Source organism: Rhipicephalus sanguineus, chromosome 10 (genome assembly GCF_013339695.2).
Source record: "Rhipicephalus sanguineus isolate Rsan-2018 chromosome 10, BIME_Rsan_1.4, whole genome shotgun sequence".
Lineage (NCBI taxonomy): Eukaryota > Metazoa > Arthropoda > Arachnida > Ixodida > Ixodidae > Rhipicephalus > Rhipicephalus sanguineus.
In genome coordinates, this window is record NC_051185.1 from 44,329,595 (window position 1) to 44,352,524 (window position 22,930).

At 43.9% G+C, this 22,930-nt stretch overlaps 1 protein-coding gene across 1 annotated transcript in view; it reads right to left on the bottom strand.

Moving 5' to 3' along the window:
* LOC119371778 (orexin receptor type 2) overlaps window positions 1-22,930 on the bottom strand; it is a 107,186-nt gene that overhangs the window by 36,354 nt on the left and 47,902 nt on the right. The gene's annotated exons all lie outside the window — the stretch shown is intronic.

Consider the following 22,930-nt stretch of genomic DNA (forward strand, 5'->3'; position numbering starts at 1 on the left):
TATAGATAACTCTAGGATTTTGTTGTGGCAGTGTTTCTTGCAAATGAGTCGTTCGTCAATTCAATGCTCGCTATGCAGCATTCTTTGTCTTCAGAATTGTGTTGGCTCACCTGAGCCTCATTAAACCTATAGATGTTGATGTCCTATGTTACTAAAAGTAGAATGATAGAACAGGCAACTAAATGGCCGATTACCAATTAACATCAAAAATTCATTCCTAAAAAAAAACATTTTTTATTGCGAAACAATGCTCCCGTGCATAAGCTGTTTTCCCAGTGACGGCTGAAAGAGGCACGCTTTGATCAACTCTCGTTCTTGAACATCTGTCGTCAGTACTGAACCTTGGGCTAATTGGTTCTCAGTTGAACACAGTTTACCAGCGAGAATAAGACAAGGACGTAGAAAGATGCACGCAGAAAGATCTGCAGCTTTCACCCATCCCTAACTCGAACAGCCGCCACACCTAACGCGACCTGCCACCGACTCCACGTCTGATCATAACAAGTGGCCGTATTGCATACGGCTTCGTAACATCTGCTCTATACTGTAACTTTTGCTCGATTCAAGTCTCTTTTCTCAAAAGAAGCATTTTTTTTTCTTATTTATTTCATATATTTGTTTTACTCTAATTTCATGCACATGCTGCGAAATTTATATATAGAACGTGTTGTCCGGTAAACATCATTCATAGCGTTTAGGTTCTTTATCAAACTCATGGCTGTAAAACCGCTAGAAAACGGTGTGTGGACGTATAGATTATTTACAGATTGCACAATAGAATTCTTGGCTTAGTTTTTCGGTAAACGAAAATCGAGAAACCAACAGACCAAACAACCAGGCACCGTTCAGAGTGCGATAGGAAAGGTAATAGCAGCGGCCAAACAAGTCGCAGTGAGAAGAAAAGCCACCTCAGTGCTCATCAATACGCACTGATGGCATAGAAAGATGTACACGCAACGCACTCATCTTCCTATTCTGTTCGCGGCATAGAGAAAGCCATTCCACTTTCGCGTGCACCTGGGAGTTGGACGACGACTTTGAAAGATGAATGGTCCTGAATAACGTTCTCGGACGTGTGCTTGTTAGGTAAGAAGCAACGCCGCCTTCCGCCGCTTCAAGCAAGATAATGAAATGGATACGGAACAAAGCGTTTCGCGCGTCTACTGGCGGGTATCATAGAGCCAAAGCGACACGCTCGTGGCTCCGAGATTTGTCATTTGTTTTGTGTCGGCACTCTACGCCCACAGTCTCCTCCTATAGGCGCCCATTTCCTCGCGTATATCGCCTTTCAGAATAATGGCGGCGGCAAAGCGACGCAACTTTGGCGTGGTTGTCCTTGCCTCTCGCATATAGCCGACGTGAGCAGAAGACCAAGAGCGAGCCATTCATTTCATGAACTGCACGATTCGCCAGGAGGTGATATTGTGTTATCGTAGGGAGTGGAAAAAGGAGCACTAAATGAACGTGCTGCAGTTCCTTTTGCTCTTTATCGAACTAACAGCTCTGTGTTTCATAAAGACGACAGGCGAGTGCAAGCGCCTTTGACTAAGTGGTGCCGTCCCACAAGCGTCAACTAATTCAGCAGACATTTTCCATAATCTGTGTAGTTTCTTTCTATTCCCGTTTCCCAATCCCACAGCGTGGGGTAACCAACCACATGCTTTTGCGTGCAAAGCACATAAGGGGCCCGGGCTGTCGTATGCCGTCGTATGCTGTCATTCCTTGGCGTACCGCAGGCAAAACTACGTATAGCGTAGCCATCTGTAGCATACCGAGCGCGCGCTCGCGCCAATATCCTCTTGTTCTTCGAGCGTCTTGATGATGATAAGTGTGGAGCAATTTAGGGGCCCGTACTTCCGTATGTCGTTGAAGGTTAAAGAACTGCTATCAGTGTAACGGGAGTACACATTTTCCCGAAAATACCAATAAGTTTTGTTGCTGCGTCCTTCAAGTACTACTATCCTTGTAACTGGAACATACACCTTACAAAAAGCACGAAAGTTTGTTGTGCCGTTATTGGGTGTTACAAGTTGTCGAACGTGAGTACGTACCTTGAACGCAGCTAGTGATTTTCGCGGACACACATACAACGGTTGCTACACGCAAAGTACCAAGGCTGTAGCCAACTATCAGGCCCCTTTATATAGGTGTGCACAAAAAGTTAAACAAAGAAATACACTGGGCGTTCGCACGGTCGAGCTTGCGTGTGGTACGCAGCGGTGTCTTTTCGTTCTTGAAAAAAAAGCTCGCGTGGCCGTCGCTCGCTTCGATCCACCAAGTGTGAGAAATATCGACCGAAACGAACCACATTCATAGATTTCTTTTTTGTTTCTTCTTCTTGATTACGCGATAAATGGGAGAAACATTCGTAGCTAATGTTATAGCCTCTGCCGGAACGGCACGCATTACCCACGATCGAAGAGGGAGAAATATTCGCACGCTTGTCCCCGTAAGAACATTTCATGTCCTACGACACCACATTGTACGTATCGATCGCTTCGTGAGATTTCACGCTGCGGTATAAATGTGCACGGCACCTTGGTTCTATTTCGCTAGACTTTTACCGCGTCGATTCTTCCTTTGTTTCACTGCCCTTGTGCTTATACGCTTAAGCGCTCAGCGCCCAGCAACTGTGACTCGCTTTCAGAACTTCCATTAGATCAGAAAAACCACGGCATCAGTCTCCGTGGACAAGGAGAAAGTGGTTCCCGCCGATAAATGAATCTTCGAACATTATTTCCTCCCGTTTCAGTCGATGGGCGCACATATTAAAAGCGTCAGACACAGTGGACAGGTAATGCTTTCTTTTTGTCTGCGGAAACTTCCTCGGAGCACTTTGCGCTATATCAGTTTTGTAAAGAAAAAAAAAATGTTGGGCACAAGAGATCTTTCTAGGTCACCCTATATAGTGGTGCTTTTAATCTTTACTCACGGTTCTTCCTAGGGTATTAATTACCGGCTCCTCGTGAACAGCTTTTTGGAAATAATAATTTTTTTTTTAATCGATGTTCCGCCTGGACCAAGCTCAGCGAGCCGCAAGAGCCATTGGAGCCCTGGACTGAGGGCCCGACCCAGAAATGCCGTTAGGTTACCTACTTAAAGTTATCTTCTCCTCTTCCTCCTGCTCTCTCTCTCTCTCTCTCTTATTTTTGACGAAGAACTAAGATTGTGGCTGCCTTTTGTCTCCCGTATAACAAAAAAAATATAGGGGAGAAAAAAAAAAGCTTTCAAACCGCCAGTGGCTTTTCAACGCGTCTCAGTTGTTCGCGTGGCGTGAAATTCACACGAAAAAAAAAAAAAAAGGGGCAAAGTAAGGCCAGTTATAGTGCTGCTGATGGGCCGATTCAATGAGCGCACCACTAAGCCGTCACGCTTGCCTCGTCGCTCGTGTGCGTCTTCTAATGGCGAGATTCCCCCGACAGCGCTTCGTCATAGAACAGCGCCGCTCACGATGAGCTTGTCAGGGGGGGTAAAGGGGAGGGAGGGGGGGGGGGTGCTGGCACGTCGTCGTTGTCGTAAAAGCGCGTATATGTATAGGCCAGCGATTCGCGACGGGCCACACAACAGCCCTGATTACCCGCGGGACGTCACCATCGTACCTCACGTAAGCTATAGAAATGCCAGCGTCATTCCCAAAGAAGCCATCAGTGGAGCCCGAGCGTACAGCGTACTGACTCAACTCGTATAATACCGGGGATCAACTCACACGTGATAACACGCGGGCTTATCTCTTTCTTATCTCGCCTTCAACATCCGCGCGCATTTTCTTTTCTTTCTTTTTTTTGTGCGCCGAATTAGCCCGCGGAACGACCTTACTCTTACAAATTTAGTTAGATGCAGCGTTGGCTGTGAGGCAACTATGTATACCAAGCGCAGAAAATGCGGATGACCTATCTATCGGAGCAACAGCGCCGTTAGAAACCACTGCACAGTTTTGGGATTTGCGCACTTTGTAAAACATAATAATTGACGGGTTTTACGTCCCAAAAGCCCTGTATGATTGAGGGACGCAGTAGTGGAGTGCGCCGGAAATTTCGACCACCTGGGCCTCTTTATTGTGCGCCTAAATCTAAGTACACGGTAATTCCGCCGCCTCCGGGTCGGCATTCCAGAGCCGTAACCACTAGGTCACCGTGGCGGATCAGGACATTTCTCGAAGAAACTCTCTGTAATTGTGAATTCAATTAAATAAATTGAACTTGGTTACAGCGCCACGCTATAGACAAGGACAAAAGGAAGGAAACGAAAAGCACGTCGCTGACTCTCAAATGATATTTTCTGATAATTTACAGGGAAATATCAGTTGAGAGTCTGCGCCGTGTTGTTCGTTACCTTCTTTTTGTCCTTGTCTATTGTTGCGCTGTAACCAAGTTCAAGCTGAATCCCAACCAACTGTTCCAACTTGTCGTCTTGCTTAAATAAATTGAATTTCATTACCACTGTACACAACATACGTAAACAACGAGGATGGTAGGATAAAAGCTGTGGAATGGCTTCACAAATATCACGTCCCCGTGAAACAGAAGAAGAATGGTAAGAATGCTCAATTCATACACCTGTAGCAGTATTGAAAAAAAAAATACTAACAGCAAACCAAAACAAAAATGAGAATTTAGCATTTTCGAACGGCACGGACAACTTCTTTCAAGAGACACGCAAAAAATTTTCCATTCACAATAACGCTTGGAGCAATGTGTTTTAGGAACAAAACGTACGTTTTCATCACATAATTTATTCAGCGTTGAGGAAAGACAATAATAAAGCGTTTGAAGACCATAGCTAGCGCGTGGGCGTGGAACCACCCAATATCCAGTGTATCGGTGAGTTATTAGATAGCACTTTGCGTGAAAAGCTGTTTAGGCGGCTTTACCTATCTAGGGTGTAGACCCGGATGGGTATACATTGACGGTTTATGAAAATCCTTTACAGCGCGAACAATGTCCTGCTAAGCCAACTTTGAGCACAACGAGGTGTACGTATAACGCCGGTGGCATCCAATAACGGTGCGCAAGAAATCCTGCTTAGAGAAAATTATGAGCCTATAAGCTGTTCTTCCTGCACGGGATTATATAATCGAACAAGATACGCGATAGAAAACTCAGCTAAGCTCTCGGGCAACTAGTCCTTCGGTACAACCACCATAGCACCTGACGTATCGAAAACCGAGTGTCATCCAAGTTAATTATTTGCTGTTTCTGTTACGCTTTAATAGAGTGTATAAAACTAAAGAGCAACGCGTTAGATCCCAAAGCTTGGTCAACACAGACTTTTTTCTACAGACAGTACGATATCACGTTTATTTCGTTTCTTTTTTTTATTGCAACAGTCTTAGTGAAAGCTTGTGGACTGCAGTGGCTGTCGAACACCATTCCTACTTTTTCATGTATATAGATGGGCGCTTCTGCGGCAACGCTTCCCGGTTCAAGTGCTACGGGTGCATAAGAAAGTTATTATTATTATTATTATTATTATTATTATTATTATTATTATTATTATTATTTTCGAATTTTCGAATTCCGCGTAAGTTAACCAGAGAGAACAGACCGTTTCATGTACCCGCCTGCTTCTTCCAACACTCTACCGTTCACAGAATACAAAGTCTCTATAATGTTAATTTTCTTGATCTTGACGTTTTTCATAGCCCACAATCATTGTTTTTATCCGAGCTTTGCACTGTTTTGACATAGTGTGGCACAATGTACAAAGTCTTCCCTTCTCAGTCTTTCCACATAGTTGTATATATGCAATCTAATTTTTTATGCTCCGTCAATATTTCTCGTGTTGTCTTATTTTACTCCTCCCCTTTTGTGTTCATTTCTCTTTGTCTACGTGTTTTTGCTTTTTTTATTTCTGAAAACTGTCTGTATTGTATTTTTTATTTTTATTGTTTTTTTTTGCGTGCGCCAGCACAAAGACCTTACGGTTGTTCCTGGGCACGTTAAATAAATCATTGATTGATTGATTGATTATTATAATAATAATAATAATAATAATAATAATAATAATAATAATAATAATAATAATAATAATAGTAATAATAATAATAATTATTATTATTATTATTATTATTATTATTATTATTATTATTATTATTATTATTATTATTATTGTCGTTGTTGATGTTGCTCTTGTCGGCGTCGCCGTCGCCGTCATCGTCGTTATTGTTAATTCATATTTATTCAATGATATAGAATTACACCATGGAAATAGGGAGGGACCAGGCTGACAACTGCGCCTAGACGGCTACAACGCCTGCCTTCTCTTTCGGCAAGAACGCATAGGCGGATGAAAGTAAGATACGGGGAAATAGAGAGGGAAGGAATACGCAGACATACAGAAAACACGCGGAGTACTAAACTAGAAGTATGGAACGCAAACAAGAATTTCTGCAAACGAGAAGGCCCAGTGATCAAAAAGTTAGCAGGTCACGAATAAGTCTCGTTACGTCAAAAACCACAACATCCACTCGGAAATAGGAGATCGTAGAGCGCCGTACAGCTCAGTAGCTATTCACGCCGCGTCAAACATTGTTGGACACTCTAATATTTTATGTTCAAGCAATGTTCCCAAGGTCACGCACCACAGTAAGCAAGAAGCAAACGGCGAGCGCGCTATCGAGCGGGCCTCTGTCACAGCGAGAACACGTACAGGCTTTGGTTGATTCCAAGTAACCCCCCGTCGGGTATGAGGAAAACGGAGTGCATATGGTCGATCGAAGTGTCTGCCTATGCGTGACAGACAGCGAGCATGCTCGTACAGAACAAAGTGGGGACCGTTTTGTTTTGGCCAGTAATTTCATTTGGCGCTCGTGTCCATTTCTCTGCATCCAAGATGACCTCGCGAAGGCGTTCCGCGGAACGCCTTGGCGCTGTGGGCATTGCATCTAAACACCGCCTTCTTGAAGCGTGCAGACTGATGTGCTTTTCCCTTGTTCTTCGTTGCCGCTGTGACCATAACTTCGTTGCCATTTTTTTCTGACCTTGTCTTTGGCTTCTCCTGACGTGAGTCACACTCAAAGCCACTCATGAATTTCGTATTCTCCCAAGCATTTGTTTGTCTTAGATGTTTCTTTATTTTTTATTTTTTTTTATTTTTACAACCTCTGCGCGCTGCGAACTTGCAAGTCGTGGAAACAGGTAGTAGGGTTATCACTTTGGTGTGAGCCGTAGAATTAACACTTGGTTTACCAGGCCTTGCTTCGCGGCACAACTGTGCGCCATCTGTGTCTTTCAAATAAAATTTATTACTCTATTATCTACTTACTTGTTTTGTCTTTAACTTCATTGTTACTCGGTATCGCTTTCTTGCTTACTCATTAAAAAACAGCATCGCATCGTTCTTAAGGGAAATTTTTTGCACCAACGACATTTCAAGCCAAGTAAGTTTTTCTCTAGGCACGTAACAGGTGCTCTTATGAATTACTGGTCTTGTGTCTGTACAAGACTGTAAATAAACATCGCATAAATTATGTCTTCACGAAGATGCATTGGGTAAACTATGCACCTGCTATTTACGCACGCTAAATGGACTCAGTGTTAATTGGTATATGTACTGTTGAAATTATTGCCGTGCAGTACGTTGCGTTTAACCAACATTATTTCAATTTCGTTCTTTCAATTTCAATAATTACTGCATACCGTGTTGCCCTACAATAATTTTTCGAGTCGTTCTACGTTTTACTATGGATACATAAATATTCTTTCCGAAGTAGAGTGCTTTGCTTTTTGGAACAAAGCGGCCATATGCCAACAGGAATGAGGCCTAACATCAAGCGTAAAAACGCTACCGCCCTTACAAGAAGCTTTTTAAACTCGTAATTAGCCAACTTCCTAAGCTATACCACTTATCGTCATTGTCAATTCTATGACGTTCAAGACGAGGAAACCAGCGCGACTAACAATAATATCTTTTGAAAGACACCTCTCCGGAAGATGAGGCGGTAGTTTACAACAGCAGATCAATCGATATAGTAAATTCGTGACGACTTCTGACACTTTTGTTCCTGATGATCTTTTACGGAATCACAGTACTCATTTAACATCACAACGAGCACCTTACTTTCAATAATATGTGTAATCTAGGGTACATCTGCAACATTAACCAAATACTCACGGACAGGAAAGTAAAAAACGAATGCCAAATTCACTCGTCTTTTCCCATTCGAGCTTTAAGGTTTCATTACTTCGAAGTCGACACACTACGACACGAAATGAGTTGCGACGTCATCAGTGCCCTGTAATTGATTACTCTCTTCATGAACTCTGTATCTAAGTTTCTTTGGGAACTGTTAGCATTCCTGAATATCTGAAGAGTCGAGTTATTTCGGACCTTTAGCTGAGGCGAAGTGAGAACCATAAGAGAAGGTCAGTGGGGGAGGCTTAATTTATTCTGGACGTAAAGAACATGCTCCGAAATTCTTTTGAAAGTGTTTGGGTGGCGTCTTCAAGGGAGCACCGCCTTTGTATGAATAGAAAAAAAAACTTATTGTTCTTTGGTAGGGCTTGTACATCACATTCCTCAGTGAGGTGACAAAAAAAAGGCTGAATCTGACCGCCGACAGTGAAGTTTCAAGCTTTGCACCGCCAAGTTCCAACGCCTGGCGTCCTGAAAGACGTTAAACTCTCCAAGCTTATCCCGCTGCAGTTGTTATCTCTGTACATTTATTTACGAAATATTTATTAAGAAAACTAGCGTGACGAACGAGTTCTGGGAAGTGTGCTAAGAAAAGAATGAACTCCGGGCTAGCAAGCATGAGAAAAGCAGGTTACTTTAACTTTCAAATTTTTATCTCTAAGTCTTGCTTTTCTTATCATGTCAACTTACCTAGAACCGGTCGATTATGTTGGAAGTGTTAACAAAGAAAGAAAGAAAGAAAGAAAGAAAGAAAGAAAGAAAGAAAGAAAGAAAGAAAGAAAGAAAGAAAGAAAGAAAGAGAGAAAGAGAGAAAGAAAAGAAAGAAAGAAAGAAAGAAAGAAAGAAAGAAAGAAAGAAAGAAAGAAAGAAAGAAAGAAAGAAAGAAAGAAAGAAAGAAAGAAAGAAAGAAAGAAAGAAAGAAAGAAAGAAGTTAGTTGGACAAGTTGGTTCTCCATGGCGAGCATGTTGGTGCGCTTTTAAGGCGCGGACAGACATGAGCCGGAACGCCCACCACAGAAAAAAAGTTGAAAGTTTCCCTGTGTAGGTCCCGTCTCATCTCTGTCCGCGTGTTCAGTGTGCATCCACATCGTCTTCATGCCGGATGCAAGTAAGTTCCCGGAAGTAAGTTTGCTGATTTGACTGTACGCTATAGAAGCAAGGCACGAAGTGCGATGTTTTATCCTACGTCTAGATTACTTTAAGAAAAAAAATTCGGCAGGTCCCACGTACCGTGGGAGTCGATGTTATGCGAAGCATGCGGCGGGTAGGTGACTGTGGCGTAACTTTTTTTACTGAGTGACACGTTACAAAATGACGCTAAAGAAATTGTACAAATTTTATACGCACACATATATATGTTGAAGAGCCGCATATGTGTTATATAACCAGTTGTTTACGGTAGGTAACGCTGCCAATGGCAACGTGGGTATTACCAACACCAGAAGCGGTATGCTGATATGTAGTGCCTATACGGGTCCGAGAACGCACGCACGTTTCACGAACCCGTGTGCATGTGTGCAAGAAGTTCTTGACAGTTCTTGAACAAGTGCATCATCACCGTGATCAGTGAGCACCAGCAGCTGGTCATGACTTGTTATAGGATCCGGTCGTGATCGTGGTGACGAGGGGTTCATGTGTAGTGAAGTATGTGGTATAGTAGAGCTGTTGGAATTCGTGGATACCTCGGTCATTTCGTCGACAAATTGACTGTCGACAGAGCCGGCGACATGTCGGAACCTGAAGTCACCCTTCTCGTTGGTGAGTTATAGGCCATCGAGGCGGTAGGCCTGGATAGTGCTACGTAGACCAACGTCAGTGGATGGTGTTTGTCGTATTGGTAGACTACCTGGGAGTATGTGGCCTACGTACCTAGTCTACAAAGCGGCTGTCAACCAATCTGGCGTCATTCTCGGTCAGCATGAGGCATCACCCAGCCTCGTAAGTAATGAAGAGGACACTACGTCGTTCTGGTGGCCGAAGTGCACTTTACGGTGCGGTGATGTGGATATCATATGTAACTTTCGTTAATGTATTCCTCCGGGGTCGAGCAATGCTTCAACATAGCTTGCTGAATCATAGGAATACAAACGTAATGTTTATTAGACGGCTATAAAAGCGGAGCCAACACTGGAACCACAGACGTTAATCTGAAATGACGCCTGTATCGTAAGAGTACACATCGTAGGAGGATCATGTAGTGTTTATTGCTTTCTTGTAAAATTAAATAGCCAGAACCACAACCACAATTGACGTTGCACCGTATTACGCCTGCGTAGGCTGTTTTTCCAAACCAGTTGATAGACCTGGCGTGGCTCAGTGGTAGAATGCCTAATCGCCACGCAGAATGCTTGGGTTCGATTCCTGCTGGGATCCTAGGTTTCATTCTTTCTATTCGTTGAGTCAGCGCTGCCGATGTTGGTTTTTCTTAACGCTCTAGAAATTAAGTTACCAATGTCTGTTCTCGCCGTTCCTGGGTAGATATAAACTGTCAATCACCTGTGGTGCATACCCGTACACCGCGGCCCGTGGTAAACGGGTATGTGCCACACGTGTCTAGTGGAAAGGGTTTGACGACGTACGCGACAGGATTTTAAAGTTATTCATGTCATGACCCGGCAGTCATATTCGTCAAATCCTCTTACCTTCCCATGCAAATTTTGGTCTACACCAAGTTAAGGAGGCGACCATGAGAGCATCCAGACCTAGGCGGCTAGATAAATAGATAGATAGATAGATAGATAGATAGATAGATACGTAGATAGAAACGCTCAAAGTGCCAGAGGTTCGCTAAGAAATGCTTCGCATTTAAAAACACTTTATGTCTTCCCTCTATCAGTGAACTGGAAAGCTTCCCAAATCGGCATTGTGTTTCGGTAAAGCTTCAGCTATAGCGTATGTCCGTATAGTTAGTCTTTTTTTTTTTGCTTGTAGTCATAACTTACTGAGCGAAATAAAACATTTCTTTTTATTCCTAGCACACATCAGTTTTACTAAATCACTAGAGGGTTTCCGATGACGAGCTGCTTTCTTGAACGTATCTGACTTGCTGAGAGTGATTGTTTGTACTGTCCCATTGTGTGTTAAGCATGCAGACTACTATCAGTAAATTTTGTTCCTCGGAATGGTGTGGGAGTATTTGTCGCCGATCTAATGAGATACAGCGGTCGCTGATATGTAGGAAGAGACATTACTTGAAATCAATAGCCTAGGTAAAGAAAGGAATCCTCCGTCTGAAACTAATGTCTCGATTCGGCGGCAGGGCAAGCTTTACATTCACGATAACGTAGAAACAGGTCGAGAACGGTAGTTTGCGGGACCAAAGAGAAAGAAGATCCCATTGTATCGTGGTATCCCCTGACAACGCTAAACAAACTTTGACGCTATTCCTAAACGGCGCTCGAATAAAGAGACTGCGAATAAATGTTTACTACGCAGCGGATAATCATAAAATCTAAATTTTCGTAGATATTCGGGCTCTCGCTAACTCTCTATTGTCGCACCTTCATTAATCACGCCTATACACAACTGTAGCGCTTAACTTGGTAACGTGAACTAATGCACGGTTCAAAGCGTGATTACGGCTATTCACTCCGCATTCGTATGCGCTTACTCGTGCAGAACACAGCCGAGCGTGCACGTCAATGTTCGCTCTGGCGGAGGTGTTGTTTGTATAGTCGATATTGTCCTTTTGTTAATCTATCCCTGTCCACAAAAAGGTGAAATACAGTACACGCGTTATCGATTTTTTTTAATCCCATCTCTATTGTCGCGTTTTCAGAAAAAGTTAGGTAAACAGCGCAGAAACCTGGGCAAGGTTGGTACGCGTTTATCTTGGTTCAAACTGCGCTGCATAGCGGGGCACAACTAAACGACGTATATATTGGATGTCTCTTTTTTTTTTTGTCGTCCTGTCTCGCGCGCAGTTCGACCAACACGAAAGGTTCGTTTCGCCCTCCACAGCTCCAGCAATAGATAGATAGATAGATAGATAGATAGATAGATAGATAGATAGATAGATAGATAGATAGATAGATAGATAGATAGATAGATAGATAGATAGATAGATAGATAGATAGATAGATAGATAGACAGATAGATAGATAGATAGATAGATAGATAGATAGATAGATAGATAGATAGATAGATAGATAGATAGATAGATAGATAGATAGATAGATAGATAGATAGATAGATAGATAGATAGATAGATAGATAGATAGATAGATAGATAGATAGATAGATAGATAGATAGATAGATAGATAGATAGATAGATAGATAGATGGATGGATGGATGGATGGATGGATGGATGGATGGACGGATGGACGGACGGACGGACGGACGGACGGACGGACGGACGGACGGACGTACGGATGGATGGATGGATGGATGGATGGATGGATGGATGGAAACGGACACAACGCATTTACAAAGCCCATACACACCCCCTTTTGATTCCCAGTTGGCACTATTGTACATCAGACGCTCGTAAACACTGTTGCTAAGGCCTCTAGCTTCATTCGTGGGGGAAAATAAAGCTAGGAATAGCGCGCGTGCACAAAACCTATATTCGTTCACTCATGCGAGCCTAACTCTTTCTCCCCTGAGTGTTTGAGTTCCTCAACGCCTTCATCAACACCTTTTATGCACCTATTCGTTCCCTAAACTTTCCCGAAACGCTCGTACAAACAAAAACGAACACAAAGACAAAATGGCCACACTCCTTCGGACTAATAACTTAATAACCCATCTAACGCGTTAAGTCAAAAGGCTTTCTTTGTAAAGAGTGGCCTGGGGGTAGTTAGGGCGGTTCAAAGCGTCTCTCGAGTATTTGAGCTCGTGGGATGGAAACTTTGTAGCAAGCGGGTAAGTGGTTTAACAGTATCGCTTAGGGGCTTTGCGCCGGCGCTTTGGAACGACGCTCTCGTTTGCTCGGTAAATCTCGTGACGTGGATGTTTTCGGAAGAAACGGTATTCATGAAAACCGCTGCAGGCATAGATCTCGCCTGTGTCCTTTCTCGTGAGAGAGGGGTGGGCACAACTCGTGAGAGAGTTGTGCCCCCTCCCTCTCTCACTCTTTCTCTTTCAAAGAAAAACTTTCTCCACTGCGGCGCCCTAAGGTCCGACAATGGCCAGGATTGATTGATTGAAAACTTTATTGGAATATATACAAAGTGCTCTCGCTTGTTGGCTTCAGCACCATGGTGTAAAAAAATGGGAAAGAAAAGAGAGAAAAAAAAGAGATAAAAAGGTGATTTTCTTAATCTGGTGAGCTTGTTGTGCTTGTTATTGCTGGGCAGGAGATGGCCGTCTTGCGCAAGTCATTGCACCATATATTTAGCCTGGCTCTGATGAGTGGATCTTCGAGTATCCAGTGGATGGTTTCCTCCATGTCTTGCCGTAGGTGGGGCAGCATACGTTGGGCTCTTTTTATGAAAGCAGCTCGGCTTGATTCGTGAATTGGGCATTCCCAGAGGATATGCTCCGTGGTTGCTGGGGCTTGGCAGTAGCCGCAGTTGGGGTCAGGGTATTTAGTCGGGTACATCTTGTGAAGCACTGGGATTGTTGTGAAGCTTCGTGTTTGTAGTCTTCTGAGTATGACCTCGTAGGAGCGGGTGGATCTTGGTGGCGGGGCGTCGTGTTTTGTAGCTTCTTCTAATTTAGCCCTGAACTTTCGCCGGCGCTGGACTTTTGATCGGTAGTCCCCAGTGGCGAGGCGGGCTCACTGGGGCACAGAAGCACCCTCTTAGTCTTGTATTCAAAAACTTTGTCAGCACCGCGAGCTGCTCCGACACACCCCGATACAATGGAGCAGATGTGGGCTTTGGAAACAACAAGAATGAGGCCGACAAATCGACCGATGAAATTACATAGCTTTAGCTACACAATGAAGCACCATATGAATTCAAAGAGCGCTTCTCAGCCAATCTAAAACTGAGAGTAGTTTTTGAAACCTCTTCTCTGAGCTTAGCAGTCCAAGTTTAAACAGGCCAAAATGGGTCTAAATTGAGGCGGCTCTCATAGGCTGTGTGTTAAAATCTTCAAATGGCCTGGCGAGGTAGATGCTTTGCGGCACGTTATTAGAATTACACCTAAAATGTTCTACTGGTTCCCTAGTATCTGAAGCCGAGGGTGGTTTTTAATATCTTGTTTCTTTCGTGAGATATGCTTTTTTTTGTACTAACCATTCAGTTACGGCGGGGCGCCCGGCCGCCGCCGAGAGACGGCGTGCAATGTACAGTATAGTCCACTGTTAAAGGGAACACTCCAATGAGCACCTTTAATTTTGCTGACCCTCTAACAGCAAGTTGACATGGAAACATTGTTCATGCACTGCACGAGTCTGTCAAAAAGAGGCAGAACTGTCAACCATCAGTAGCCTAGTGCAAATCTAAGCCACTATTTCTTTGCAAGAGAGCGAAATCCAAACATGCCCTGCACGCAAGTGTTCCCTTTAACATTGGACCCGCCTGTACATGTCCCGAAATCCTGGGGTAAGCGATACACTTTGCGATCTCGGTAAATAACATGACCTGGATGTTACAGATGAAAGGGTCACTCATCTGGAGCACCGCAGGAATAGGTTAGCCACCAAAAAAAACGTGGGTGCCGTAGGTTTGTAAGCTCATTGCAAAGTGTCGTTTCGCTTCCTTATTAAACGAAGTTTTCATTACTCACAGATTTCAGTGGCGGCGTCGTACGCGAAAACAAAATGAATAAGTAAGATACCGGCGCCGGCGAGCGCTCAGAGATGCGGGGCTCGTAGGTGCGCCGGTGACGAGCGTATTTGTATGCCCCGTTTTCCAATAACTGATGCTCTCGAGAGCGTGGGCCCGTCGGAGACAAGCCGTTTCTTACACGGCGATGCCATCTTTTATCGTGGTGACTTCTGATTTCATATTGCCACGTTTCATTGTTGCCTGAATGCAAACGCATGACTGTCGTTGTTGCCTGTAGCAACTGAGGTGTTGCGCCACTGAGCATGTGGATAGATAGATAGATAGATAGATAGATAGATAGATAGATAGATAGATAGATAGATAGATAGATAGATAGATAGATAGATAGATAGATAGATAGATAGATAGATAGATAGATAGATAGATAGAAAGAAAGAAAGAAAGAAAGAAAGAAAGAAAGAAAGAAAGAAAGAAAGAAAGAAAGAAAGAAAGAAAGAAAGAAAGAAAGAAAGAAAGAAAGAAAGAAAGAAAGAAAGAAAGAAACGTAGTAGGTCAGGCTCACACAGGTAGAACTTCGCTTGTCCCCATGTTCCAGTTGGGAAAGGGCTTCGGAATTCTTTTTTTTTTGCTGTTCTTATTTTCCTACCCTTCCAGCGCAACTCAAGCCGTATTACCGCTTTGTAATAACACGAAGTTCAAGGCTGGCAAAGATGCTAAGGAAAGTATCGTCATTAAAAACATGGTCATGGCAACAGTGCCCAAATAAACAAAAGCAAAGCATTCGCTGATCTATACCAGCAGCTGTGTAAAATATTTCTTCTTAGCAGGAAGTGCTTTTGTTTAGGTTCGCATGAGCCAGTGTGTCGAGCCGTACCGAAATCAGGTGGAAACAACAGGGATTTCCTGTCATTACAGATTCGGCGCGGTGCCTTTAGATTACAGCTCGCAGCTGTATAATTGAATCAAATAATCATGGGCTTCGCGCGCAAGCCCTTCGGTGACAGTAAGCGAATCAAAACACTGGGAGTCTGCGCGGCCGCTCAGAAGCCACGAGGCCACCTTGGCGTCTTTGCCTTTCGCTCCAGAAAGAAGGGCGAAATGTCCGCTGCTTATAGACTCTATTCAATAGATTTGAGTCTAATTGAGTCGGTGAGCTGCGTACATTTCCACTTCTCTCGACATTGAAAGCCTGAAGTTTGAAGAATGAAAGACCTGCATGCGGCTTAGAAAGAATTTAAGAATCGTGGAATCGCAAAAGAAGAAAATTTACTTTTTCCAGAACCTCGTAAATGGATTGTCAAGTGGCACCAGCTCACGCGAACATTCTATTGTTCTGTTGGTTACCGTCAAAACTGCTTGTCATCGGTTCTGAGACCTGTGTTCCCGTGCAAGTTCTGACAAGTAGCAGAGTTGATTAACAGTCCTAAACAATGGGGTAGGGGGGGCTTGTTCAAGTGTCCTCTGGGCATTTAGACTCTCGGTTCTCAGTGGCCAGAAAATAATAAATTATGAGCGTGATATCAACCTCGATCAACAATATTGCTTCACCGCACAATACAGCCTTTGCGGCATTGTTAACCGGATTTACGGTAAACCTCAACCGTGACGAGTTCTTCGAAATGTCATAGGGATAGGTGAACCAGAGAAAGAGGACAGCGGTGCAGATGTGCAGGAAAAAATTATCTAGAACCGCTCAGAAAAGATGAGCTATTTAAAAGGTTTTTGCTGACCGCCGTTCAGAGCTCTTAATTTCATGTCGGTTACAGTTTGGCAAGCGGACCTCTTTTGGCTTTCGTGCCGGTATACGACTACCATAAATTGTATATATGCCCCCCCCCCCCCCTGTATATTGCATACTTACTACAGATGGCATACAGTCCTGTTCTGAAGTCTATGTGCTCCCAAGAGCGCTCGGACAATATACTTGTTTAAAGCGGGGAACATAATAGGTGCTGGCTCGCACGAGTGTGTGCGTGTTCGTGTGTATGTGTGTGCGTGTGTGTTTGCATGTTTGTGCATGTGTACGTGCGGACACAACACGGACAGTCCGTATTTTGTTGGTCTGTGTGTGTGTCTTCCGCATGCAGTCTTCTGTCTCTTTAGGGGCCAACATCTAATGTAGCGAGTGCCGAAGAGGCCAATTTCCACCTCCCTTGCCTTTTTCGATTCTCAGTTTTCTCACTCGTTCACTCATTGCGTGAACACACTTTCACTCATGTCCTCAGAATTATTCTTTTTCGAAATTCTTGTGCTCCGAGCTTCAAAAGCGCACTTAAAGCGCTACTGAAGTACCTGAAATCGACAAATCTGAGCGACCGCCTGTGGACTGAATGTGCTCCCCCAAGTGTTCTCGTGATTGTGTCCATCCCTCTTCTCTTCTCTCCCTCTGTCTCTCCCCCTTATCCCTCTCCCCCAGTGCAGTCCACTCATACCTTTCTTTTTCTTCTTTTACCATACTCTTTTCACTCTCACAGTCCCTTCATTCCCCAATCCCCCGTGAGTGTATCGGTTGAGGTGTCCTCACTTGAGAGACAGTTTTCGTGCACTCCACACCCAATTTTCATTTTCATTTCCTTCTGGGTGTGTCCAGATAAGATCGAACACGAGGTCCCGGTCGCCATTGCCGATTGTGATGAAATTTACTTTAGGTCTAGGCATTACACCCAGAACAATGGTTTCGCAGTTAGTTTTGCGAAAAAAAAATTTGTTCGCCTGAAAAAAAAATATAAAAATTTTGGCCACAAAAAACGCTTTTCCGCCAATTTCGCGATTTCTGTATTTTGCGCGCACCTAGGAAAAAAACGGTGCACTTCTTCGTCACAATATTTATTCCCGTTAAAGAACAAGTAAAATACAATCTTATGAGTCTATTATTTCCCTTGCTTGTCGAAACACTCTTGAAGAACAAAATCACAAACTTGGCAAATCGCACAAAATACTTCTATTTCAGGAATTTATTGCTGCAAGCAAGTTAAAGTGAGGATAATTACAATCGGTACATATTAACTTTGATACTTTCGCTCTCTTTTAAAATAATTCGCGTGGTTTTATCGCGCTCGGTTTTACTCGATAATTGGGCTGAAACGTAAGTGATTTACCAAAAACGTCGAAATTTGAAAATGATTTTCTCAAAAAGGCCATTTTTAATTTTTTTTAAAATCCCTCTGATTGAAGTCAAGGACGTCATCTACCATTGTGAAGAAAAAAACGTTGCATTATTTTGGTTGCTAACAAGTTATAGTGCGTCCAATGTGACCATGCCAGCCTAGCGGCCGCGTCGTTCGTTATGGGCTGAAACTCGGATATAGATTGCTAAAAATGCTTTTACGTGACATAATCACAAATCAGCAGCTCTACACCAACAAAGGCGCAGCCCAGTGTCATGGTTAAGCAAACTTTGTCTTGGGATCAGCCGCTTGACAAACCCGCAGCAGCGGCCGCTCGATGCTGCGGGCGCTCACATTACATGAGTACCGCTTCGACTGCGGATGAGCTCCGCTTGCGCGCCAAACTACGCTCAGAGGACAAACGAGAGAAGGAATGCATCACTGTGAAAGGTAAAGGCCGTTAGTGCCAACAAATGTCATAATATGCAAAGAAAACTCTCCCGGCAATTTCCCAGTGAGCTCCTTCAATACAGCACGGATGTATTTTTTTCCCTGCTGTTATGCCCGAAGCCGCATAATATCGTGATAAACGCTCGACTTGCGTTGAATATTCTATCTGCGGACGCGCAACAATACAGTATTGTAAAAGCGCTTCTTTAATGAAGTAATGGACTTAGACACACTTCTTTTCACAGCCGGCTGACACAAGTGTTCTGGCACAAGATGCACAACTGCAGTTTGAGTTGCTCGACCATCGGAAGCACGTATGACAGCTGTCTTTAGACGTCAGTGGCTTTCTTTTGTGCCATATGTTTCTCATAGAATGTATCTAAATATATTTAGGCCATCCGAAGAAAGAAAGCAACACATGAGCGCACTACTGGAGGCGCTCACTGGGAAATCGCCGGCAGAGTTTTCGTTGCATATTATGACATTTGTTGGCACTTAACGGCCTTTAACTTTCACAGTGATGCCTTCCTTCTCTCGTTTGTCCTCTGAGCGTATAGTTTGGCGCGCAAGCGGAGCTCATCCGCAGTCGAAGCGGTACTCATGCAATGTGAGTGCCCGCAGCATCGAGCGGCCGCTGCTGCGGGTTTGTCAAGCGGCTGATCCCAAGACAAAGCTTGCTTAACCATGACACCGGGCTGCGCATTTGTTGGTGTAGAGCTGCTGATTTGTGATTATGTCACGTACAAGCATTTTTAGCAACTTATATCCGAGTTTCAGCCAATAACGAACGACGCGGCCGCTAGGCTGTCCTGGTCACATTTGACGCACTATAACTTGTTAGCAACCAAAATAATGCAACGTTTTTTTTCTGCACAATCGTAGATGACGTCCTTGACTTCAATCAGAGGGATTTTTTTTTTAAATTAAAAATGGCCTTTTTGAGGAAATCATTTTCAAAGTTCGGCGTTTTTGGTAAATCACTTACGTTTCAGCCCGAATATCAAGTAAAACCAAGCGCGATAAAACCACGCGAATTATTTTAAAAGAGAGCGAAAGTATCGAAGTTAATATGTACCGATTTTGATTATCCTCACTTTAACTTGCTTGCAGCAATAAATTCCTGAAATAGAGGTATTTTGTGCGATTTGCCACGTTTGCGATTTTTTTTTTTCAAAGGTGCTTCGACAAGCAAGGGAAATAATAGACTCATAAGATTGCACTTCACTTGTTCTTTAAGGGGAATAAATATTGTGACGAAGAAGTACACCGATTTTTTCTTAGGTGCGCTCAAAATTCAGAAATCGCGAAATTGGCGGAAAAGCGTTTTTTGTGGCCAAAATTTATATATATTTTTTTCAGGCGAACAAAATTTTTTTTCGCAGAACTAACTGCGAAACCGTTGTTCTGGGTGTAATGCCTAGACCTACAGTAAATTTCATCACAATCGGGAATGGTGACCGGGACCTCGTGTTCGATCTTATCTGGACACACCCTTCTTCCTTTTTAAAATCACTCCCCCCCACCCCCACCCCCCCCCGTCTGGTTAACCGCCCTCTCTTTCCTTGCTTTTCTCTCACTCCTGTTCTCCGAAGAATGTTGCAGTTTATTCTTGCTACTGCCAAGACTTGCATACACTAACAGAGCCATATTTCTCTGTTCAACAATGTCAGACAAATTTCCCAATAATGGCTAGAAAAACAATGAAGCGCTATCTCCTTTAATTGCACCTACACACTAGTCTTGATCAGAGTTACTGTATATTTTCGAAGCTTCTTCCTAGTCAACGTTTAGCAAAACGCCGGTCTTTACGACAGAAATACTGGCTTCCTGTGGGCGCAGACGTCCGCTGAAGGTTGTAAATTACGCAGTAACAAAACGGCTGAACTGAAGAAGGCCGGCGCTTATGCATCAGAAGATGCGATCACAGACACTAGAGCAGTGATTAACATTTTGTAAGCAGTGCCCTGTTCATTATCCGCTCTAGTTGCTCTTGGAGTGCACAGATTTCGAACCATTTTAGGGAAACCGTACGCCGAGGCGTAAATCCTTAATTATTCTCTGACCGGAGCGACCACCGAATGAAATGCTCTGCGCCGTGGTGCAGCGTTGCGAAAGAAGCTTTCATTCAGGCCCTTGAAAAGCAGAGTTTTCAAGAGAAAGACTTAACTAGTTCGTTTATTCTTAGTCTGATTCTAATGCTTTCGCCGGTGGTTCAAGAGAAGTTAATTAGGAGTTCCTGGATAGACTCCAATGACATGCGCGCTTTTGCTCTTGATGGTGTTTTTACTCGTGAGCAGTGGTTCGAATAATCACCAATGCAGACTTCATGAATCTCGCACCTAATCTTTGTTATCCACTTTTCCAAAGCGTTCAAGTCCTATGCGACAAAACCAGGGAGTTAAGACTCAAGTACTCTTAACCTATTTTAGACCGTTGCCGTGTTTTCGCGAAGTACCGAATCTGGAATCTTGATACTGAGAGCGATATCTCTATTTTGAAGTCGTCTGTCGCCATATGACAAAAATAATATGACATCGTGTCACCGTCTCAGACTTAGGAAATAAATGAACGCATTGCGCATGGTATTTCCTAGGAGGATGAACACCTAAAAAAAAAACTAGCTCGTGTGTGTCCACACAGGTGGGTAAATTGAAAGCACTGTCCATGGAATATCGAATATTTTGCAGACTGCCGTAAGATTACAGACCGGTTCAGCCACCAAGTCTAAATTAAAAAAAATTCGTTGCTAGATTAGCTGGTTCATAATCTTAAATACCGGTTAGCGCGGATTCGACACAGGACAGAGAAAGAATAGAACAAAGAAGCGCTTGTCCTGTGCATCAGTGTTCTTTCTGTGCCCTCTGTCGAATCCTCGCTACCCAGTATTTAAATCTGAATTTGTTCAGTGAAAGAACATACAAGCGTAAATACGTTGTTTTGTACTAGAAACATTGTTTCGGTTTATTTAGATATTCTATCCGCGGTCATAAATTATTGTGAGAAGAATTTCGCTTATTCATAGCTCGTATTCAAGCATTCACAACTGCAGTTTGAACGCATTCCTTAGGGTTTAAAAAAAAATGAATTTGGAGCTATAAGAGGTTAAGTCTCACCAAAGTCTTTCTCGAGGAACAACCGTGAGACACTTCCGCGAAAACTACATTCCAGTGGCCACGCTCGCAGCTCGGGCCACGAATCGAGACAAAAAAATAAAGAACTTCCTCCAAATATTCTTATCGGAGAGGACTGTATTCTTGGAAGGCCACTACTGTTCGCGCCGCCTGCCTTGTCCAGCAGTTTCACCGACGCCTACTGATTCGACCGACCAGACCCTAACGCCTTATCGTGGCGTCGTGTCGTTTCCAATCCTCCCTCCGCGACTTGTTAGATCCCGCAAACACATTCCTCGGACTCTCTATAGAGGACGAAAACACCGGGGAGCAGCGCCAAAGAAATCGCAACGAGAGGAAAGCGACCCGCCAGGCTTAATCAGCTTCGAGCCTGTCGGCCTCTCAGGGGGAAAGTCATTCACGATCACCGTTGTAAGGTCTCCCACTGCCTTTCTCGGAGCAGATATTCAAAGGGAACGCCGACAACCTCGACCAGTCACGTAGAGGCGAATCGCCGAGCTGTAAGGAGCACACCGCCTAGGCCTGTTTCTTATAGGAATATATACCCAATACGCACAATGTGTTTGGCCTGTTTCAGAGTAGTTTCCATTCAGAACCACTTCTCGAACTTCTCCCCCACCCCTGCATTCTCGGGTTAAAACGATACGGCCTCTAGCCCCGCCCAGCTGAAGCTCCGTGGTATGAAGCCTTAATCTCGACGTCGACTCACTTGATGCCCTGCATACTGAAAGTTTTAAACTGTTCTCCGCCCCTGTCTCCTGGGATTGTCCCATTATCGGGAGCGCACTTGCGGAGAGTTTGGTTTGAAACTGGCTAAGCGTCGTTTCCAGCTTTTCCGCTGGTTTCTTTGTGCGTACTGCGCTTTTCGAGGGGTCGTTTCACACGGCTGCGCGAAATAATTAAGCTCGCTCTTTTGGTGAAACAGCTCGCGGTAAAAACGAGGAACCTTAGAGGCGAGATGTAGTAAGGTTCCTATAAGGTGAGTGTGACCGGGGTTGCCCGATTACAGCAGGAACAACAGAGACAGGTTGTTCCTTCCTACCCTTCTCCCACTGCACCTACTATATTCAGCATGAATCAACGCGCCCAAATCAAGCTTTTGTTGCGGGGTTGCCTAGTTTACTCAAGAACGGTGTTTTGGTAGTGTTCGACTGTTGTTAGCGGAAGATAAGAATCTCTTCCCACGCAGATGTTACGCGTTGTTCGTGAAACACGCCTCCTGGGAAAGTCACTCGCTTTATTTTGTCCTATTTTACACCGAAATAGAAAGTTATCACTGGGAAAACTGCAGGCATGGTCGGCGATTGTCAGGGTCATTGTTTCCTTCTTGTTTAGTCGTTCAACACTCTAAGAATAAAAAAGGAGTCATTTGACTATTTTCGGCGCATCCTGATTTCCCGCGTATATGACTCTCTTTAAAGAGACACGTG